The sequence below is a fragment of the Pipra filicauda genome, unplaced genomic scaffold (genome assembly GCF_003945595.2).
Source record: "Pipra filicauda isolate LSUMZ 115617 unplaced genomic scaffold, ASM394559v2 scaffold58_size5111680_pilon, whole genome shotgun sequence".
Lineage (NCBI taxonomy): Eukaryota > Metazoa > Chordata > Aves > Passeriformes > Pipridae > Pipra > Pipra filicauda.
In genome coordinates, this window is record NW_024104742.1 from 710,348 (window position 1) to 732,392 (window position 22,045).

General features: G+C 46.3%; 1 protein-coding gene, 1 long non-coding RNA gene and 1 other non-coding gene across 6 annotated transcripts in view; 1 reads left to right on the forward strand and 2 right to left on the reverse strand.

Moving 5' to 3' along the window:
• The first annotated feature begins 773 nt into the window (after positions 1 to 773).
• Positions 774 to 22,045, forward strand: part of PLS3 (plastin 3) — a 51,052-nt gene continuing 29,780 nt past the window's right edge. For 2 of the 4 annotated variants that reach the window (XM_039387810.1, XM_027746557.2), the window contains exons 1-2: positions 774 to 828; positions 7,252 to 7,402. The gene's annotated coding sequence lies outside the window, so the exon portion shown is untranslated. Of the gene's footprint in view, positions 829 to 6,820; positions 6,873 to 7,251; positions 7,403 to 19,202; positions 19,301 to 22,045 lie in introns of those variants that run through there. The other 2 variants (XM_039387811.1, XM_039387812.1) reach the window with 2 other exon arrangements.
• Positions 18,744 to 19,150, reverse strand: LOC120324561. Its single transcript, XR_005565957.1, has 2 exons — positions 18,999 to 19,150; positions 18,744 to 18,899 (listed from the first exon to the last, which is right to left on the reverse strand). It is a non-coding gene; the product is annotated as an uncharacterized LOC120324561 (long non-coding RNA).
• LOC114001438 lies at positions 20,033 to 20,196 on the reverse strand. Its single transcript, XR_005565976.1, has one exon. It is a non-coding gene; the product is annotated as a U2 spliceosomal RNA (small nuclear RNA).

Here is a 22,045-nt window from a genome sequence, read left to right on the forward strand (position 1 = left end):
GGCCCTTGATTTTCTGAACCCTTCTAGAGATTTTCAGCATGAATGTCTGTGTGGCAAATGTAGAAATTAGGGCAGTTATGAGGCCACATATCCCAAATCGGACAGCTAGAGGCTGGATGGGGAAAGGCCACTGTAACGCTCCCTGCCCAGGAGCACAGAGTACAGGGTGCAAGGGCCAGGCACCCGCACCCCACATGCTCCTTGTGGGAGCCAGGCCCCGAGCCAGCCCCTCTCTCTGCTGTGTGAGGAGCTCCTTGCCCGATGCCCACCAGCATCAGCTTCACCTGGGCATCCTCAACCCCACCCCGCGGGGAGACCAGGGGAGTTTGCAAGGGGAGCCCGGAGCTCTTCTGTCTATGTGGCAAGGCTGGATGAGCCAAAGCTGCTTGTGCATGGGAGACGGGCCAGTCTTGTACAGGAGGAGGGATGCCTGTAGGGAGAAGGGATGCTTGCTTGAAGGAAAGTTGTACACAGGGGAAGAATAAGGGATGGTTGCGGGGCAGGAGGGATGCGTGCACGGGAGGTGGGATGCACGTAGGGCAGGAGGAGGGATGCACGCAGGACACGAGGGACGCAGGCAGAGGCAGGCAGGGGAAGGCAGGGCAGAGCAGCCCGGCGGCGGCGGGGACGGGGGCACGCCCTGGCTGGGTCCGCAGCTCCTCCCTCACCCTGAGTGACTCCGCGCTCGCCCATTCGCAGCGCGGGGACAACGTGATGTGCAGGCGGGCGGTCCAATCCGGCCGGGGCGGCGGGGTTGGGGCGCGCCGAGCGCGGGCAGCAGGGCTGGACTGGCACGGCGGGACGGCTCGGAACGGCACGGAGCGAGCGGTGAGTGCACTCGGGGCTCTTCCAGCGCGGCCACAACTTGGGGAAAGTTTGCCACCGCTCTCCCCGCCGCCTGGACGTGCCGCCCGCCCGAGCGGAGCATCCCGGCGGCGGCGGCGGCGGCGGGAGCGGGAGCGGAGGAGGCGCCGACCGGCCCGGGGGCTCCGCGGGGCCCGACCCGGCCCTCGCTGCCGCCCGGCCCCGGTCCCGACCAGCCGTGTCCCCGGCGGGGTCCCAGGGCGGCGGGGCGGGCGCGGAGCCCGGGAGTGTCGGTGCCCGCCGGGACGCGGAGGACGCGTCCGCCGGGCGCGCTCCTGCCGCCGCTTCCAGCCTCCCCGCGGCGGTGAAAAGGCACTTGTCTGATTCATCCCCCTGGAAAAGTTCACCCCGGGGCTGAGCCGGGGCGGGCCCAGCGCGGGGGATGCTCTGCCCGGGGCCGGGCCGTGGCTCCGCGCTGGGATGGAGCCCTGGCTCCTGCAAACTTGGGGCTTTGTGCGAGTTGGGGGAAGCAGAGCCCGGCCGAGGGGCGGGGAGGTGCCGCTTCCCGCTGCGGGTTCCCGCAGGGCTGCACTGGAAAGGGGTTCGGTTTGCGCTTAACTTTTATCTTTTGTTCAGGGTAGTATTCTCGAAGCAGAAAAAGTGAGGAAATGGGGGCGACTTCTCGTCTAATAGAAGCGGGGTGTAATAAATTGACCTCATGGGACAGCTGTATGAGTTTATTTTTATGCATCTCTAATTTGGACTGGGAGAGGAAGTGTCACCCTGCTCCCCCTAACAATGGCTTCTTGTTGGGAGCCTGAGGAGGGGAAGGGAAAGGGAAGAGCAGGGAATTTTTCAGGAGGTAAAGCTTCAGACTTCGTTTTCTTGGGAAAGGCTGGGGCACCCTGACGCTGGCTATAAGTATTCTGATGGATAGTATCAAATCCCAGCGCTCACCGAGGTAACAGACTCTGCAGTCATGACTATGCTACAGTTTTAAGTTTTTATCTAAGTAGGTCTGAGACATGTGCGTGGGAACTGACTTCCTTGGGACAGCCTGCATGTGTCTGCTCTGTAGGAGCATCTGTACCTTCAAGCAGGGCATCCCTTGTACTCATAGATTTCTTTTCAGGAGAGCTGCTGGTATAGCTCCGAGCAAATGCCATCAAATCAGCCTCTGAGGTTGTTATTGCTGTTACACAATTCCAGTGGAATGTGAGAGCTGGGCTTCCTGTTTTTGGTCAATCTGTAGAAGAGACTATAAAAGATAATAGATATGTCAGATAAATTGCTTTTACATGAAAACTGGTAGAGCCATTGTTCCACCAGTAACACTTGTGACTTCTCCAGTGAGCCTGGTAACCTGAGAAACTCCTTAATGCTGGGAGACTTGCTCAGAGTGACTTTAAAGACAACAGCTGGAACCTGGATATAAAGAGGGAATAGTTACGAAGATCAACATGTGTTAGTGCTGTGCATAATGATGTATAGAAATTCAATCTGTTTTGAAAAGAAGTCTTGTGCAAAGAGGAGCTGCTGGTAGTTTGTAAGTGGAGAACAGTGATTCAGGGGGATTAGTGGACACAGGGCAAGTCCCCTGAGTGCAATATTCTGCAGCTGATTTTTGCCCTGGGGGTGTTTGATGGCCTTATGTGTGGGGTGTGCGCACGTAGAGACTTTAAAATTCCAAATCTGCTGTTTTGCATCTCAGTAACTTAAAAAAAAAAAGCCATAAAATAATTTACTAAGAGAAATATTTTCGAAACACTACTGTTATCACAGCCTGTTAATCTTGCCAAAGGTTTAACAATTTGAGGATGTAGCTTGGTTGTAACCAAGCTCCTTTGAAGGAATTTTCTGCTTGTGAAAGATGAATTACTCATTCTTTGTCTGAGTTAAGAGATTGTAATGTGATTATTAAACTCAGTTACTCAGTGCTAGATATAAAGAATTATGTTCAACTGGGGTCTTTGTTCGCTTATCAAAGTTAATCTGATTAAGTTTCCCCTCCTATAAAATAGGCAAACATCTCCCCAGATTAAAGAATGCCCAAAACTCCAGAAACCTATTTACTAGTTTTTGTTAGATTAGCTTCACAGTGGACAGGGCTCTGGGGACTGATGACTTCATTAGGTATTTGGCTGATGGATGCTTGAAATTGCGATAAATGCAGAGGAGCCCCTTCCCCTGGGGCTCCCTTACTGACTTCTCTGTTCCGGGTTTCAATTGTTGTGAGATTAAGGTGGTGAGTGAAGGAGTTGCAGCCTTGTTAAATGGGTTTGCTGCTGAATCCACTCATGCGGGATCTTCTAGTAACTCTTTCCTGTGTTTACTTGGCTTTCTAGTGCAGCAACTTAACTGGCTTAGGAGAAGCAGAAAGACAACAGTTTTGACTTGAAGGAAGCAAAGGAAAATGCTGCTCAGTGATCGATCGGAAAGGATGTTAGGCACCCTGATTCAGTAGTTGTGCTTAAGCAGCTGCTGGTGATTTAAGTGATCTGTGTGCCTTGTGAATAGCTTTATAGGTAAACTGCATGCCTTTCGTGCAGTAAAACTGCAAATGCTCCACTTGGAGCATCAGTACAGGAGTTGAATTTTTGACAGTGTGTATAGTGTAGTGTATCAGGAGCCGAAAAATGCTTTTCTTTTAAGTGATTGGCAGTGAGTTTAGGGAGGGTGTGCCCACCACAGATATTGTAATCGATTTCCTTATCCAAGTAGGTGGTGTGATCAGTAGCTCATTCAGCACCTGAGGTTGTCTTGATGGTGATACTTAAGGTGGTGTTAATTTGTTTGGTGACGTGTCCCAACACACAGATAGTGTTCTTGGTAATCTATTTTACATAGTATTAAATAATAGGTGGTGAAACACAAAGGGACTGTGTTTTCAACAGAGTCAAAGGCCAAGTAAGTTCTGCTTTATATAAAAAATTTCTGTGTGGTATTTTTCTTCTTTGTATTTGGGTTTGTTTGTTTGTTTTTAAGTTACAATGTTTTGCATCTTTTCATGTCATTAAGTGCTGAGAGGCGTGGACTAGAATTCTCTGGGGACGCTTGTCCCTCTTTAGATACAGGCCTGTTAGCTTCATTTTTCTCGCACGTGAACTGCCTGTGGCAGAGGAGATGATGGAAAAGCAGCATCAACCCCGCTTGCATTATTCCAGCACAGGTTTTGTACAGATCCATCGGTGCCCTACAAAGCACAGTCCCAGCTCTCTAATGGTGTTCACAAGGGCAGCTCTTGACCTGCCACGCTGGGAGGCAGGTTAACCCTGTGCTGGGACGCTGGGATGTTTCTGATTGTGAAGAGAGTGGAAAGCAAATGTGAGGATGGAAGGAGGGAGATGCCACTGCTACAGTGTTGCTTTGCAGTTTGCCGAGGGTTGGACAGGTGAAATTCTGTGCGGCTACAACTTGGTTTTTATCTGTGCCACGTAGTAGCAATTTGCAGCAAAAGAAACATGATATAAAGGGTGGGTTTGTTCAGGCTTTGACTATTACCTTTGCTCCATGTATATTAAAGCAGTAATTCAGCATAAAAAAGCAAATTCTCGTCTCTTGGGGCCAGCTGTTTAAACATGACTGACAAGCTATCGAGCTGCATGGTGCAATAACAGATATTAATTTTTAACTTATTAGTTATTACTGAGAAGTTCTTTGGGAATAGCCACAACATGATGTGTTAATATGTATTAACTAGTTGCTGACCTTTGCATACTCAGTACTTTTTGAAATAAGTACTAGTGTGCATTAATTAATCTGTGTATCTTTTTGGACGTGTAGCTCATGGAGTAATTAAAATTGCTAATTACATCAAAAAAGCCACACATGAATTCAGAAACTCCTACCAACAGATGTGTGAAAAGTAGAATTAAATACTGAATTAAAAAAGTTTACCAAACAACCTTAATGACTATGCAGAGCATAACATTTCTGCATATCTTTTTCTTTTCAAACACATTGCAAAACCGAGACCAGCTCTTTCAACGAGGGTGATGCAAGGTTGAATTAAATTAGTATTTGTTGGGTTACTGCAATGAATATCACAACATCACCTATCCCTGGTCCCCAGACCCCTTGATAGGCATCTGTTGACATCTTTGCACATACATTCCTGTTGGCATTTTGGGAATTGGTTTATTGCACAAGCAGCAGTGGTTGTGTTTGTGGCAGAGCTCTGCCTGGAGCACTGCTGGTAGGGGAGGGCATAAAAAGGACCATTTCCCCTCTGATCGTCCCAGGGAGTTGCTCAGGCTCTAATGAAGAATCATCTATTCCTGCTTGCACCATTAAAGCCCTTTCCAGCTTGGAGGTGTACCTGCTACTCTTCTTGCTGGTAGATGAGTAGGTGGGAAGCGTGAGAGGTGAAGGCCATTGGGTGGTGGTCCAGCACCTGGGCTCTGGGTGCTGTGGCTGGGAGAAATGATGCTAACTGTCCATCATGGAGGTCCTGTGAGCTGCAGCAGCTGACAGTGACTGGGCAGCTGTAATCACTTTCAGCCATGTGACTGCTGGTCATGAATGAACTACTGTTGTGTCCCCTGCTCCATACACAGGGGTTTGGGTGTACTATCTCTCTTGGATTTACTGAATGGCAGGAAACTAAAAATAGGTATCTCCAACGTGGTCTGTGCTGAGAGTGGGTATGGGGTGAGTGGTGCTTAGACACAGCAGTATTTAGTACAGCTTCAGTCTTAGCAGCTGCCTGCTTTGTGCTCTTCAGTGCTGAAGCTGTAGGTGCTAGGTTGGTCTTGCCTGTCCATCCTTGCTAGTGTCTCCTGCCCTGGATGTTCTTCCTGCCTCTAGGTCAGGTTTCTCTGAAGTGGAGACTTGGATAACACCTCTCTGTCACATGCTGTAAGATTCAATTGGAGCACTGCAGCACAGTCTGTGAGAAGTCTCCTGGTTTGTGCAGATATTTCTCAAGTGAAGGGATGGGTTAGATGTAGATTTCCTCAGTTTTACCTGGGTGGTTTTGCCCACACTGTGCCATCAGCATGGATAAAGGGAATTCCAGCTGTCAGAAATCCTTCTGCCTTGTCTTTTTGTGCTGCAGTCCCCAGGCCCACCCCATCTCCTTTGGCACATGGCACCAGTACCCTGGGTGGGTGTGCTGCAGCACTGGGGATGTGCTGCATGGGGAGGGTGATGGAGGTCCACCCTTTTCACTGATGATCAAGGAGATGATTTGATTACAGCCAAAAGATGGGACTCGTGTGTTGGTGGCTGAAGAGCCCAACATGGGCAGCAGGTGCTGTGTTTGAGATTTTGGATATTTGGTTCCTGTGTGATTTGCCAGCCATGGCAAGAGCAACTGGTCTCCTCGTACAAGCTGAGCAAGAAAATGGGGTGAATCAATGGAGCTGGAACACAGAAGTCTCCACCTAATAGGGGTGGAGAGCGGGGTGGGAAGAGAGGACATGCCCATCTGCACTCTACTAGTACCACACTGTTTGATTTGGAGGTGGTGCCACTGGAGGTAATAGAGCTCTTCCCTGTGGTGGGCATGTGTGATGTCAGTGCTGCTGACCAACAGCTGCCCTGACAGCAGGACTGCCTATTTGCCCTGGTCCACCCTCTCCCAGCAGCTCTGTTCCCATCAGGGGTGTGGACCTCCCTGGACAGGGTGCTCAGCTGTGGTGGCCAGCAAGGCAAGACCACTCAGTCACTGTGGCATCTGCTGGTCTCTTGGGAGTCTATAACCTGTTGACTTTTTTCGGTAATAGATTAAAAATGCCAAGAATGATAAGCAAGTCCTGTCTGGCCTGCTTGGAGGAATTATGTCACGTGTGCTCCTCTAACAGCTAGGGTTTCACATCTGGGTTTTGTGGGTTAATGCCTGGGCTATTCAAAGCTTGTTTTGTCACTGGGTTGTGAATGGCATGATGATGAAGAGGCAGCTTCCCAGTCTGAAGGAGAGTTGTTATCAGCAGAGATGGAGCTATTGACAGTTATTCTTTCCCTTTTGTTTGTTTTGCCGGTTGATTCCTCTTAGTTTATCTCCACCTTTCAGCATCTGTGAGCCACGTGGCTGACCACTGCCCATGGAAATGGAGCATCCTTGGCAGGTGGGCTTGCCTTAGGTCCCCTTCCTTGTGTCCCCCTGTGCTGGCTGGTCCATACTGACACCCTGTGTTGTGGTGCAATGTGCACATTCCTGGGGGTGAATTGGCTCTTCCTGCAACATCCAGACATCACAGTCCCAAGGGCTGTGGTGGCCTGTGTACTACTAACATTTGGGAGTCAGTATGGAAGAAATAAAATAATTATTGATTTGACATGCTTCTGAGGATGTGGGGAGCTGGACAACTGTCTGAAATGGGAAGCTCTGGTTGGGACTGCTGCCGATTGCTCATGTCAATCCATATGGGCCATATGCTTCTAACCAGTCTCCTTGTCTCATTTCCTTCTCTGAAATGCTTACAGCTGTTTTTCCTGCCTCTTCAGTAGGTTTTTTGTTCCTGTAAAAAGAGTGACGGCTCACAGATGCTGCTGGAAGTCCCCACTGCATAGCTGGGAAGAGAGACTATTACTGTGATCTTCAAGGGAAGATAAAGTGTAGTGTCTCTGCAGGAGGCCCAATTACTGCTGTTTTGAAGTAAGCTTTTTTGTTTTTTCTTTTTAAAGCTGAAAATAGATTTCACTGTCTCATTCACTGTTTCCTCATCACATACTGCCCTTATTGATGGAAGTGAGAGAACAGGGAGTTGATGAGGTCACTTATAGGTAGAACAAGGAAGGATGAAGTGATATTGGCAGTGATCATGTGTGTTGAGGTGTTCAATAGTCAGTCTTGCTGCTATGCATCTAAAACCTGGGTCAAACTTTGGTGTTGCTTAGATGTTGGCTTTTTCTCTGAAGAAGTCTGTGGCTGAAATGATAGCAGTGCTTGAGGTTCATCGTTGCTGGTCCTCCAGTTATGTACCATCTCTTGTGTTCTCCCCTTTTTGCATTCTGCCAAGAGAAGTAATTGCAGACCTCTGTAGTTGGGTTAATGATCCAGCCCTGGTCAGGTGAAGAAGGAGCTCTATAGATGCTGATGCCTATGCAAGTGTTTCACGGTTTATGGATGGATGGGAAAGGGCCATCTGAAGACAATGAGAGAAGCTCTCTGTACTCACTTTTAGACAAATGACCTGTGTACTGCAAGGAAGGTAGGGTTAATGTGGCAAAGTAAATGGCTGTGTTGACTTGGCTTGAATGCCAAGTCAGGACAGTGCCTGTAGCAAATGAAACCTAGTTGTGTGTTTAGGTCTGAAGTCTATGTGATCTTGGGTTTGTTTAGATGCTGAGAGTACAAAAAAATCTCTGCTTTTAATGAGTTGGTTTCCTGCTGGCCATAAACCTAAACCTAAATAAACAAAACTTCTCTTATTTTCCAATCCTCTGATTTGACTTTTTTGCAGTCCCAACTGCACAAAACAACAAGGTGTCCCAACAGTTGTTTTATTGGTATTGGAGATAGGAAACCTGGTATAGGATCCCTGTGGTATGTCCATGGCTGGTGACTGTTTTCTTGCCTCATCTTCCCAAGGCTCTCATTGTTGTGCAAGGAGCCATGGATTGGCTTTTCCTTCTGCACAAAATATACCGGGGCTGTACTCTCCTCAGCCTATGTTGTAAATTATACTTTATAATCTACTGTAGGAAATGGAAAAGAAAGTAAATCTGATTTGTGTTCGTTTAGAACCCTGTTCTTTAGACCAAAATACACAGGATAAGTCTGGCCCTTCCCTCTATTCACTTTTCATAGCCTCCTTTGTTTTTAATTTATATATCTTCTTATTCTAAATTCCTCCCATCCCCAAAATAGAACAGACATCAGCCTGCAAGCAAAGATTGCCAGGCATTGGTCTTGTGGATTATAGTGGCTTTTTGGCCTGGTTGGAGACTGAGCCCCACCCTACGTAGGCTTGGATTAAAAATAGTCTTCCTTTTCATCAAGTTGAAAACTCTGCACAACACATCTATGTCTTGGTTTCTGGGGTATTGGCAACCATGGAAGCCCTTCAGCTATAAAATACCTCGGAAAATCTGTTTGCTGCTAATTCTTCCAAAAGTACAAAGGTGACTGGTGTTGGGAAGGTGTAGAGCCAGGTGTCTGACTGCCAGCCACATTGTTATCGTAGATGTTATTGTAGTTTTAGCCATGCTTCTTGAAGGACCTGAAAAAGTTGAAAACTGTAGACCACAGCCTATACATTAGGCTGCCACTTGTCTCTAATTAAGCACTGGGGGGAAGTCCAATGGCCAGGAGACTGCTCCTGCCCCACAACCTCTAGCTCAGTCCTGTCTGTTCAGACCTGAGCTGCACACTCCTTCCTCCTCTTATAAAACAGAAAAAACCATCAAGGGCAAGAGGTTGGCTGGTATCTGGTGTGGTGATCTCATTCCCCCACTGCCTATTGGAAAAGCTAAGCCTCAAACCCAAGCTTCTCAGGCAAGTCTGAGTGGTTGGCTGTGGGATAGCAGAGGGAAGATCCAAGTGTCTCCTTGCCCTGGGCATCTGTTCTCTACCTCATGAGCCTCAACTGTTGACTTCTTGTGTGTTTTAATTTGTTTTCCACTGTCTTTGGCCACGCTTGGTGAGGCAGTGAGTTGTTTTACAGGGTGGTAGCAAATGCCAGCCTCTTGCAGGCTCCTGCGTGCTCCGTGGGGGAAGGCAGGATGTGGCTGATCTGGGATGTGGAAGCAGGCGGTGCTGCCTAGCAATTCCTCCAGCTTAACCATAAGCCTTTATGGTTGTTTAGGGCAGGGGTGGGAGTAAATGAGCAGGGGAGTGTGATGGGAGGAGGGCAGGGAGACTCTGCCCATTGCCTGTTCATGGCTGTTTATGACTAGTGTGCTCTGTGGGCCTGGTTTACGTGACCTTGTCGATCAAAGGTCTCTCTGTAATGAGAGAAAATGCCTTTTTCTTTTCAGTTTTTGTAGACTCTGCCTTAGCCTGTTCTGTTTCTTGTTCTTTTATTCTAGACTAGATAGACTGTAAAAAAACCTTAAAAATGTGAAATATTGTGTCTCATAAAACCTTTGTAAACAGTCACGAAACTGGCTGTAGAAGGACACTAGAAGGATTTTATTTCTCCCAAAGCCTAGGGACGAGCTTTCAGCCTTTGTCTAACTCGATTGCATGTTTTTACTGTAATTGAGAGTCAAGGGGCTATTTGTTCATATGTCAGATTCTTAAAGTACAAAAACTGACTCCTGCAGTTATGTCTTTACTACAGACTTTTTTTTTTTCTAGAGGAAACTGAATTTTGTTTGAAAAAAATGTTTGAAAAAATTGTATCAATACAGAAACTTATACAAGGCAAAGTGAACTGCTGCCCACTGCAGGGTCAGGTCAAGACAATGAAAAACACCAACTTGGGAAAAAAACATAAAGAAGAAAAAACTCATGATCTGGTAGATGAGACAGGCTGAGTAACATCAGAAATACTGCTGGCTTGTATCAGTGTTTCCTATGTCAGCTGCTGAATGGGACTGTGGTTTGGGGAGATGCTGTGTGTTTTGGGGGGTGTCAGTGACTGCTGGAGTGGTCTCACCTCTGGCAGTAGGCAATCCTGCCCCTCTCCTGTGTCCTATTAGTGCAGCTTCTGCCAGAGTTTTGTGTGCTAGAACTGCTTCTGCTGCCTCGGTTCCAGATGAAATGGAGACTGTCTTGTTAGGGGGGGAAAAAAAAAAAGAATTGATTGCAGCATTCTAGGGACATCCCCTTGGATTGCTACTGAAATTGTTGTGTTTCTTGTGGTGGAGGAAAAGGAAGCTTAAGAAGAACCACCTCTGTTCTCCCATGTTTTTTTTCTCTTTCTTTCCTGAAGATCAACGTATGAAAAATATTTTGTCACTAGAAGGACATACAGGCACATTGAGTGCGTGTGATTCTGCACTCAGTTTATATCTGTGTGGCTTACTTTTTGCCAATATGTTAAGGATTAAATTAGGGCTCTCCAGAGCTGAATGCACAAGAAGTTTGAAATGCAAGTTGAAGACCTTGGATAACAGACACTTGTACCCTGTCTGGATTGGATGGAAGGTGATGTGCAGTGGGTTGTTACTGAAACAAGTTTGCACAGTCACCTGTGTACCATTTCCATGTTCTTCCCTGTCTGTTGTGTTATCTGAAAGTTATAGCTGAAGTCCTTCTTTTCTATATGCTCATTCCCTCAAAGAATCTTTGCAACTTGGCATCCCAGGAGCTGACTGGGTGAGTGAGATGGGATCCTGTTCTGCATGCTGGGAGTACCACATAACACTCTGCATTGTCAGTGCCAGAAATAGTGGTTGTGAGTGATGCAGTTCGTGTCAAGATGGAGTGGAGAGATGAGTAGTTTTGCTTTATGGGAGCATCCCACCTATGGTGGACCTATTAGCTTCCAACAGAAACTGGAGACTGGAGCACTTTGGGTTACCATGTTCATAGCAATGCATGTGTCTCTTCCTAAATTTGATCAGATTTGAGGTTTTTTTAATATTTGTATTGGTCTTTGCCTGAGTGATGTTGCTGGTGCATGTGGTACTGTCCCTGGTGGCAGAAGTCTATGTACCAGGACTTCTGCTCCATGGACTGTGCTCAAAATAACAGGGAAGGGGATTGCTGATCTGCCTCTTCCGCCGTCTCTCCAGAGCTACAAGGTAGAAGAGTGTCTTGCTCTCCTTTCACAAACAGAAGGACTGAACTTGCCGCCTTTGACTCTGCCCTGCTGGGAAGGATGGAAATGGTGAATGAGGTCCCATGTGTTTTCACAGTCTCTGTCCCTGTTTTCAGGGCAGAGCTCGGCACAGCCCCTCTCAGCAGAGGAACTGCTGGGCAAGCACCAAAGTTTTCAGAGTGCCCAGGACAGCGCTAACCAAGTGGAAACTTGAGTTCAAGCTACCAATCCCATTCATATTTTGTGAGGCAGTGCTTCAGCTGGGTCACCTACTAAATGGTGTCTGAAAGATTATAAATTCTGGGTCCTTGTTTATGCTGCCATTGCAATCTCGTGCTTCTTCCTGCTAATCAGCCAGGAAGGGTCTGTGGAGCGTTGTTTGGGTTTGGAGCAGGGCTGTGGTTTTGAGATTCCAGGATGCTGAGTCTTGTCCCAGGGACAGGCTTGGATGCTCTCCTGCCTTGGAGCCTGTGCAGCAGGACATTAATGAGCCGGCTGATACTCCAGCCCATCCCTGTTTTCCTTGGGTTAAAACAATATTTACCTTCTGCTCTAACTGTCAAGCAACTGCAGTGCTGCGGTGGTGTATATACACACATATATATTCTCCTATAAATCCTTTAGTTAAACATTTCCTTGACCCAGCATAGAATAAGGTGCTTGTCTCCAGCTGGTCACAGAAACAAAGGAAGTGAGTTCCAAAACAATATTGCAATTAAGCTGTTTCTTCCTGAATTTTGCACAAAATGTTTGGCCTCTGAGAATGCATTGTGAGGGCTTTATTTTAGGGAATACATAGGGTGTTGTAGGTACATATAAAAGTTTATGATTGCTATTCTGCAGGCATTCAGGGAGAAGGTTAGCCCCTGCTTTTAAGAACTGTTTCTGAGATAGCAACATTCTGAAGGTCAGTAGAGAACAAATGGAAATACATTTACAAAAGCATTCATTTTTCTCAGTGCTCCTGGAAGTAATAAGCAAGTTTCTGAATCCTCACTTAGGTAGAATTCACCTTTCTATTAGGAGAGAAGGGAAACTGGGCCTTCTGAAAACTGAAAACATTTTGAATAAGCAGCCTTAATATCTGACCTAAACTTTAGCCTGTTCCTTTCTGCACTGTTTGGCCAAGGTTGAGGCTAAGCTTTCCTTGGGGATATGGATGGGAGGTTCCAGTGCAATCATACCCCTGCCCTTCTGTTGCCCACTCCTCTGTAATGTTCTTGTTGATCTAATTTCCAGCTGGGCTCTTGCCACTGTTTTATATAAACCAAATGCTCAAGCAAAAGCAGCATAGTGAGACTTCTTGTTGAAAAGCTGAAAAACTTACACTGCTTCTGCCCAGCTAAGAAGCTCCTGGAAGTTACTGAAGCTGCGCTGGATGAATGGTTGTGGCAGTGCCCATCCTACTTTATTGATATCCATCACTAATGACAGCAACTTTTGTGTTTCCCTCGCTTCCTCCCCATTCTCTAAGTAGTATGTACCCTTTTTCTGCATTACATAGGGTTATTTTTGTTGGTCCCTTTGCTCCCTGTGTTCTGAAGGCCTATATAAAAAAGATTTGGGAAGCCATGAAATGGAGTAAGATTCTGCCCTGTATGAATGGCCTTGGAACCCCATGTTGTGCAAGAGCCTTTACAACCAGTACCAGTCAATGATTCACTTTAGCAATTAAGGCTTTGTGTGTTGGGTTGATATCAACTTGGCACATAGCTTTCTTTAGTGCATTGCCCTTTCACATGTAACTCTCACAGCTCATATTCTTGCTCAGCATTTGGACCTCTTTGGTGTAATAACATGGCCTTGCTTGGTCTTGGCTTTATGTAGGATTTGTAAATTTGTTTGTTTGTTTGCTTTTTTAAATTGTTAGGATGAGGGTTTTTCTTAATTCATAAAGCATTAAACTCAACAACAATAACATACTAGAGAATATAAGAAATCTGCCATCAAAGCAAAGACTGGCTTCACAGCATAGAGATCAGTCTGCTACTAGTAGCTGTTTTTTATGGTCTGGAAAATGTGAGACAGCTTACTAATTAACAGTGTAATGAGTTGTGTTTGGTGAAGATTGCACTCTAGGGACCTGAAGGCTATAGGTGACAACTTACAGTGTATATGTGAGTGGCTCTACCTCACCTTTCTACACGTTTGAAGAGTGCAGTAGTTGTGAGAGTCCCTGAAGTTGGCCTGTCCAGCAGGTCCATCCTAAAGGAGATTTTTGGTTGGGCTCTGAGACAAAAAGAGCAGTTGGAGGGAAGCCAACAAATGCACGAGCTAAATACCAGAGAAAGCTTCAAGGTCCCTTGAGATGAGATTCTGGACTAATTCAACACAGCTGAACTCGTAGGTCCCCTTGCACAACATGAAGGGCCACGTGCCTCTGGCAGGATGTCCAGACAAGATACCAGTCCCTCCTTGGAGATCCTCCCAGGCTGGGCTGGGAGTGTGGGCTGATGCCCAGGCTGGTCAGTGACTGCACCAGCAATGAAACCTTTCTGGTGGTGGGAGGTCACCTGCAGGTGGGTTGTGTGGGACTGAAGAGCCACCCAGTGGCAGTGTCCCACAGCCTCCCACTAGCCAGGAGTGGGTGCAGCAGATTGGTCTGGACAGTGGCCAGCAGTTGGCCAAATGTCTATTTGGTGGTCAGAGCAGGCTGTGACTGCAGTGGTATAACCTCTTATTGTGTATTGGTGGAGGATATTAAGTGGTTCCTGACCTCTGGTTCTGCATAATTGCCAGTCTTGCTACAGCCCATGGATTTATTTTTCAAACCACATCCTTTTTACTGTTGTAATCTTATTTTGAAGATTACACCAATTTTATTAGTAATTTAATAGGGTGCTTCTGTAGGCAAGTCATTGGTGATGTTTGGCATTAGAGAGAGCTCTTGAAGTTGAGTTTTTGAGTCAATGTGAGGTGCAGTGCTTGGCTTTGGCAACAGTATTTAAGTTTTAATATTTAGAAAGTGAGTCTTCTCAGGGGAAAAGTCTGGCTTAAGTAGCTGCAAACTTTGCAAAGCTGTTGCTGCTGCTCAGGCTGTAGAGAATTTATCACTGGCAGAAAATTAAAAGGCTTGTGAGAGACTTGCATGAAAATACAAACCTCTTCTGAACAAATCTGTACTCTGTCATTTACATTGTGCTACAATTTGCAGTTAAGATTGTACTAAGGTCTTTTGACATGCAGGAAAAAAAAAGGTTTTAAGAAGCATCAAAACCCAAAGAACTGTTCTCTATTCTGAGCTCCTCCAGTGTCTTATCCTTTGGCTCAGAGGAGATGTAGCAGAAAGGATGGGAAAGTGCCTCAGAACTGGTGGTGGCCTGCTCAAGCCTGAGACCTGCCTGCAGGACTGGCCAGAGCAAATCCCAAAGGCACTGCACACCCCTGCAATGTGCTGGCTTCTGCCCAGGGAAGTGTAGCACATCTGGCAACTGCTTTTCCAGTCAAAGAGCAGAAAGGGTTCCCACGTCATCTTTAGTTTCTCTCTCCCTTTACTAAAAAACCCCACCCAACACTAGACTCTCCAGGGCCCATGGTCTCAAGGGAATAACTTGTTCATTTTTTTTCCATGTATCCCTTCTCCACACCCACCTTTTTTGTCTTTTGAATTTAATAAAGTGGGTGACTCAGTACTAAATATAAAGCCTGCTTCCGGCATCATCTGCCTGTGGCTCATTTCCTGGAGCTGACATCAGTTGAAGCCTCCGATTTCCTTATGAAATAGCAAGACATGAAATATCCTTTGCACAGTGTTCTGGGCATATTTGTGGACTTCTCTGGTGACTGCATGGCTCCCTAATCTAAGCTGTGAATAACTAGCTGGTTAATTGTTAAGCTGAACGCTGGTGGAGCACAGGGTATAAATTGGGTAAGCCCTCAGATCTGTTTTGCACTGGAAAATCATACTGTAGTTTGCAGGCGTTTTTTAAATAAAGACTAACTTTCAGTCCCTCCTGCATATGCAAGGTTTTTATTAAATAAGCATGAGCCTGACTAATGTCTTGCTTTCTTCCAGATGACAGGCTCGCTGACAGAGCAGCTCAGGAAGCTTTTAGGGGGGAAATCTAGCAAAGATGGATCTGTTTTTTCTTTAAAAAGACTGATAAATTGAGGAGTTAAGGTCAAATGCTTGCTCCTCAGTTGTCACATCTTTGCACAGCTGTTTACATTGATGGAATGTATGCTGCCATTGGTTGCAACTGAGGGTGAAAGCAAGAAGTGCATAAACCCTCAATTTGTATCGAAAAGCACAGGGGAGAGTGCTTCTATCTGTCTGTGCATAATGTCATTAAAATCCTTATCTTTTAAAGAGAATGTGGACAGAACTGGAGGAGGGGAGCATCTGGTGCATAGTAAATGTCATTGATCCCAGTTCAAAATGGGATGGTGGCTGGGCACTCAGATTTGCTCTCTAAAGCCCTGGCTTGTAAAGCATGGTGGGTTTTTTCTAGTGAAGTAGACTATTTAGGTTAGCTGATTTCTATTTCAGCTCTTCATTCTTTAGTGCTTCTCCCCACTCTCTTTTTTTTTTCTTTTTTTTTTTTAAGGAGAGGGAATGCTCCTGAAAACGTTCAATGTGCAGCACCAGAGCAGGCAGAGGCAGGAAGCTGAGCCACCTTTGCTGCTCTTGGAGGCCCACTGAGGTCTGCTGATACTCTGTTAGCTCTGGGATCTCCTGAGGCTGCTGTGGCCCAGCCCCCTGGCCATAGAGATTGCTCTACCATTGAGATGCTGGAGGGGACCAACATGTCTTACACCCCCTTGGCTGGTTGACAGTAGAGCCGGCTGTACCCCAGCAAACAGCTATTTTAGGCAGAAGCTAGAAGTGCCCACAGGTAAAACCCATCCAAAAAATCACTAGGACTGATGTAGCATGCTCATCACCATGGGTTCATCAGCTATCTTGAACAGCTTCCAATATTAGCATGACATCTCTTGGCATTGCTAACTAGGTGTGGAAACTACTACTTCTGGAGTGGGCAGGAAAACCTGGTGTCCAGAAGCAGGTGGTTGTCCTCACCTGGGCAGTGGGACTCACTGCAGAGAGCAGTGGGCCTGCACAGCATAATGTAGCCAAAGGCCATCACATTGGATGAGCTCCCTCCCTCCCCCAGAACTTTGCCAGAGGGTCAGTTCTTGAGGGCTAGTGGTAAAAGGAGAGGGACAAGGTGATTCCTGGATTTACCCTCTCTTCTCTCTTGTCACCTGGAAGGCAGCAGCTGCTGCTCCCACAGCCATCATTGAGTAACTTCTGGAGGGCAAATATGTGTTAGTGGCCTCCCAGTGAAACTTGGCAGCTGGAACTGGGGAGGAGATGTGTCCCCTTGCGCAATGATGTGCTGAAGGAATCCTGTCGGTGCTGGAAGTTCTCCTTGTGCGTAAACCTACATGGCAATGTTCCTTCCATGCAGGGGAGCGGACATGTCACCTGAGCACCTCAGGCACCTTCTTCTTCCCTAAAAGGCTTCCTTGAAGAGGAAGGAAGAGGAAAATACAGTGGTATACTGGCTCTACCAAAAAAATTCCTATTTTGGAATACTGTGGGGAGTGGTGTGTGTGACCAGGCATGTTTGAGGAAGTGGGCTGGGAGTGCCCGGGGAACTGTGCGTTCGCTGCCTGCCATCGCCACACCCCGGCGTGGTGAGTCTCGGGGCATGACGCACAGATGAGTGGTGCTGGCACTGCCGAGGTGCTATTTTGGGTTTGAGCGTAATTGTAGGTTGGACCAACAGGACTGGATTTGGAGTATTCAGAGAGCTCTTAAAGCTCTGGAAAAACTGGCTATCGCTGATCCTTTGCAAATGTGGAAGATGGGTATTTCACGTGCACTGTGCGTGTGCATCGAACTTCTGGCGGTGGAGCCACTGAGGACCTGTGCTACCTGATGACAGTGGGTAGGAATGTCCTTTCCCTCTGAGAGGGAACAGTTATACCTGTTAGCCCTGTAGGCTGCTCTTTACGCTTATATGAGAAAAGAAAAGTGAGTAAGTGGAGTTCTGAAGACCCATGGGCTGGTGGCTTTCAGGCGTCTGCCTCTGCAGCGCGAATCCGTCACCTGCACATCTGCAGGTGCTGCTTTTCTATCCCAGCAACACAGATGCCAGAAGCAAGGAGAGGAAGCTTTTCTTTTCCCTCCCAAAAGCAGACATTGCTTGTGCAATGGCTCTGCCACTGATAAGAAGTCACAACCTAGCTTGGGAGCTGGGCTTTGGCATGCTCTCCCCAGGACCTGTCAAACCTCAAAGCCTCAGCACTTTCTAACCCTTACAGGATGAATTTACACTGTGCAATATGCTCACATGTAGAGTGGAAAGTGGAGGCACTAAACTTCATGAAATAAGTTTTTGTTGCATGTTTGCCCAGAGATTTCACAGGCTGGATTCAGTCACTGGTTTGGATCAGAGCAGCCGGTTGGGCTCCTTGCATCCAGGAGCTGATGTGATGCTGAAGCTGGTTGCTGATGCAAGTCAGAGCAGAGTCAAAGTCATTCTTCCCTAAACCCCATCTGATGTGCAGTCAGCCTGGCCTTCGTGGACTGCAGTAGTGTTTTTCAAGCCAACTTCTTTCCTTTTAAGTTGCAGCTGCAGTTCTGGGCATAAAAACTTCTATTTTGGTTTCCATGATGTTTGCCATCCTGAGGAAGCTGTCAGGCTGTGGGTTTGGGGTTAGGTTTTCTGTTTTGAGTTATTTCGGGGTGTGTTTTATACCTCTCTTGAAACTTTACAACTGGAAGCTAAATTTTCAGGTGATACCAAAGAAGTGGGACTGGGCGGTGACTCGCTTTCCTGGCTGAGGTAATTTAAAAAGAAACAACAAAAAAACCCCAGTGACACTATTGGCCAAGTATTTTTACCTTTTAGAACAGTCACGAGTTCTTCACATTCTTCACTAATTCAAATATTTTGTTTATTAGCAAATGACATCCTTTCCTTTTAGCTGAAACATTATGGACTTTAACAGGATCAGAAATTTCTGAAATATGTGATTACAGTTTGGAAAACTCACTTAACCTTTTTGATGACTGATTCTGTTCCTGTGCATTGCATTAGCAATGACACAGTACACAATGTTTCTGTTGCTTGTGTCTTCCTTGTTGGCAGCAGACGTCTGTCCATTTTCCATCTAGAGCAGACAGGGATTTATTGATGAGGTAATGCAATATTTTGTAGTATGGGCCAGCTCCAAACTCTGTATTTAACCACTTATTCAAACCAGCGTTGGGTTTTGTTTTGTTTGTTTGTTTTTGGTTTGGTTTGTGTTTGTTTTTTTTTTTAAGAAACTGTGGGGTGAAATAGCAGGCAGCATCCTCCTTTAGTACAGACTGAGGCCAAATAGGTCTGGATTCTCTCAGTGTTCTGTGAGCTTCTGGTTTTTTCAAAGACATCCATAAAATAAGTACATAAAGCAAAATACAGGTTCTGCATTGCTCTTGGGCTGGACATGCTGAGAAATAGCAAAGCAAAATGCATTTATTTTAAATAGTAAAGAGCAAAGAGAGGCACTTTTTTTTCCTTTTTAATTAAAAAAAAATAGTTTGCTTACCTAAAAGCTTTGTCTCTTACTGCCTTCTGTTTCCAAGTGCCGAGCAATAAAAGAACGAGCTGGTTGTTGGGGGAGAATCCCCGCTCCGTGCCCCGTGCTCATGGGATAATCGGGCCGTTCTAGCGCATCTCTGCGCGACATGACCGCATCCCTCCGCGGCTCTCGGGAAGCGACCTCCCATCGCTGGGCGGGGATGGTGGGAGGAATGTTGGCTGCCCAGCTCCGGGCTGGGGGCGTGGGAGACGCTTCAGCGCTCGGGCCGGGCAAGGGAGCGATTCGCCTTCCCTGATAGAGGAGGAGAGGTAAGGAATGGATGGGTGTCCCGGGCCGGGCTGGCGTTTAGGTGCTGCCTGGCTGTGCCGATGCAACGGCTGTCCTGCAACGACTTGATTTGCTTTTCTCAGCAAAACGTCTAGTGATTCCTCCTGCTGTAATATACAGAGGAAAATAGCTGTGGGCAGAACGAATTTCAGGTTTTAATGTGCTTAAATCTGGAATTTATCTGTGCACCTGACTGAGCGGGGTGTGCAAACAGCAGCAGCGAGGGTTTAATGTTCCAATCGAGGGCTGAGGGTGTGCCTTCCCAGAAATCTGTCTGGGACACAATCCTACTCCCTCTCAGTCTGTAGCAGGCTTTTACAAAGCAGAACTGCTTAAACTTGTATGTTAGAAGTGTTAGATATTTAAACATCTGCTTTGCAGAAAGTGTGAGGAGCTCTGAGTACTTTTGGGAAATGGCTATAGGCTGCTGGCTGTGACAGCTACTGAACTTTTTGGGGATATTTCATCTGGAGAAGCTGGGCTTTGCTATTCCAGTTGGAATGGCAGGAGGCATTATAGTCTGGCAGGATTTAGTTTCCAAACTGAGGAGTTTACCTTGCTTGCTGTGTTTTCTGGTCACAGCCAGCTATACTTGTTGCTGGAAGCCAGTGTAGACCCTCTCCAAATGCTTTATAGCAGTTGCTACTGGCTTAAAACACTTACATACCAGTACTTTTAAGTATTGAACTGAAATACTGAATTTTTTGTGCTGAAAAACTTAAGCTTAACATGTCTGCAAACCTGTAAAACACATCTAGTAAACCTTCTTCATGTCCTGATTTTGTTTATACTGAATGTGTTTCTCTGAGGTTTTGCTTAGTTATGTTTTATTAAACTGATACTACACTTGATCTTAGCCAAAAGGCCGAGAAGTGATATTTCACTCTTACTCTCATTTATTCTGCAAAGCATCTGTCTCTAAAGAATGATTTCCACAGCTGGAGGACTCTCACACCCTCCTGAAATTCAAAGTAGTGATGAGATTGCATGCTGTTTACAGTGCATAGTCTCTTTAACCACAATATCTGTCCTAGGGGTACGGGGCACTGGCTGAGCTGTGAAACTGAGGGAGGAGGAGGAGGCTAAGCAGCTTGAAGGGTCCTAAGGAGAAGTTAGTGCTCGGCTCTAGTAGTGCTGGATGCATCTTAGAAATCCTGCATAACCTTGAAACCTGCTAATTAGAGTGCATTTTGCAGAGGTTATTAATGCTTGTTCAAAATCCAAGAGTCACAAAGTAGAGCTTGCCTGATCCTGGACTAATGACTGCTCCCTATCGCTCCTCCCCATATTAAGTTAAATTATAGTGGAGTGTGGGGAACACCCTGCAGTAAGAGTAAATGTGATTTCCCTGTCATGGCAGCTTCCTGGGAGGCAAGGACAGCAGTTTTCCTTCTCTTCTAGCCATTGCACATTAATTTTTGAGATTAATGTTTTTGCTTTTATTAAGAGTAGATAGGATCTGTACTGTCTTCTCTGGAGTAAATAAGTGGTGAATTTATAGGGTTTTTTCTTACTTCTTAAAGCTGCTAGGAGAGCTATGCAGAGACACTAATTTATTGCAATCTAGTGTTGCTTTCTTCTTCTGAAACAAGTTATTTTGACTTCTTTCCCTTTTCCCCAAGTGCTTTCTAAACAAGATTACAGACAGCAGGGGAAGGATGGAAAAGAGTGGGTTTTTTATCAGTAGCTCTTTCTAGTAAGAGATAAGTTATTGAAATTCCTGGGGTTTAAGACACTTTTAAAACATAATTACAATGCTTAGGGTACGGTTTGTAGTTTCTAATCTTTTGTTTCTTTTTAAGAAAACATTTATTGACACATTTCTAAATGTTTATCATCTGGGCTGTAGTCTCTGCTGGGATTTCAACCCTGACTGTGCCATTGGCAGCTCTGTTTACCTTCAAACTGATAAAACAGTCTGCAAAACTGCTTGACCACAGCTGTACCTTCTGAAAGGTTGCACCAAACCCACCCTCACAAAATTAATTGCTGAAACTCCCTATTGTCCCGCTTGCCAGGGATCAGCACTATCATGCCGGGTGTTTGGCTTGCAGGAGCTTGTTTGCTGGCGTTGAATAAGCAGTGACTGTACTGTGATTTAATTTAGGGATCTGGTTGATTCCCCTACCTGGGCAGGAGGGAGGTTTGAGACTGAGTAATGCTTCTTGCTTTATCATGGCACACTGAATATCAGTCGCTTTACCCGCCAAGCAAAGGTGCCACCTGAGAGCAGAGCCTGGAGGTACTGGGTGGATGGAGGTGGGTCTGGGCTGTGTGGACTTTGAGGGGCTTTATCCACCTGCTGCGGACCAGGGCAAAGGCTGAGATCTGCAGCTCAGCCTTGTAAGGAACTGGGCTCCTTTGGGGCTCAGTATTGGGAAATCAAGAGACACATGCTTAAAGCACATTGAGGGTAACCTGCAGGTCTCAGCAAGCAGACCCAGTCACTTCTGGAGTAGAAAATTCACACTGATTCAGCCTTGTGATCCTCATCCCTCCTCACTTATGCTGGCAGGGAACCCACTGTCTTCCCCCCATTGCTCTGAGAGTCCCCTCATAAAATGAGGGATGCTGAGTTTTGCAATGGGTGGTGAGAGATGGGTCCTTTCTTGAAGATGTGTATGGTTAAGATACGCAGAAGGAAGTGTTTAATGCTGCTCATTATTTAGGGAACTATGCAAGAATAAGAATTGCTATCAGCATAAGAGTTTCCTGAGGTGCTAGCA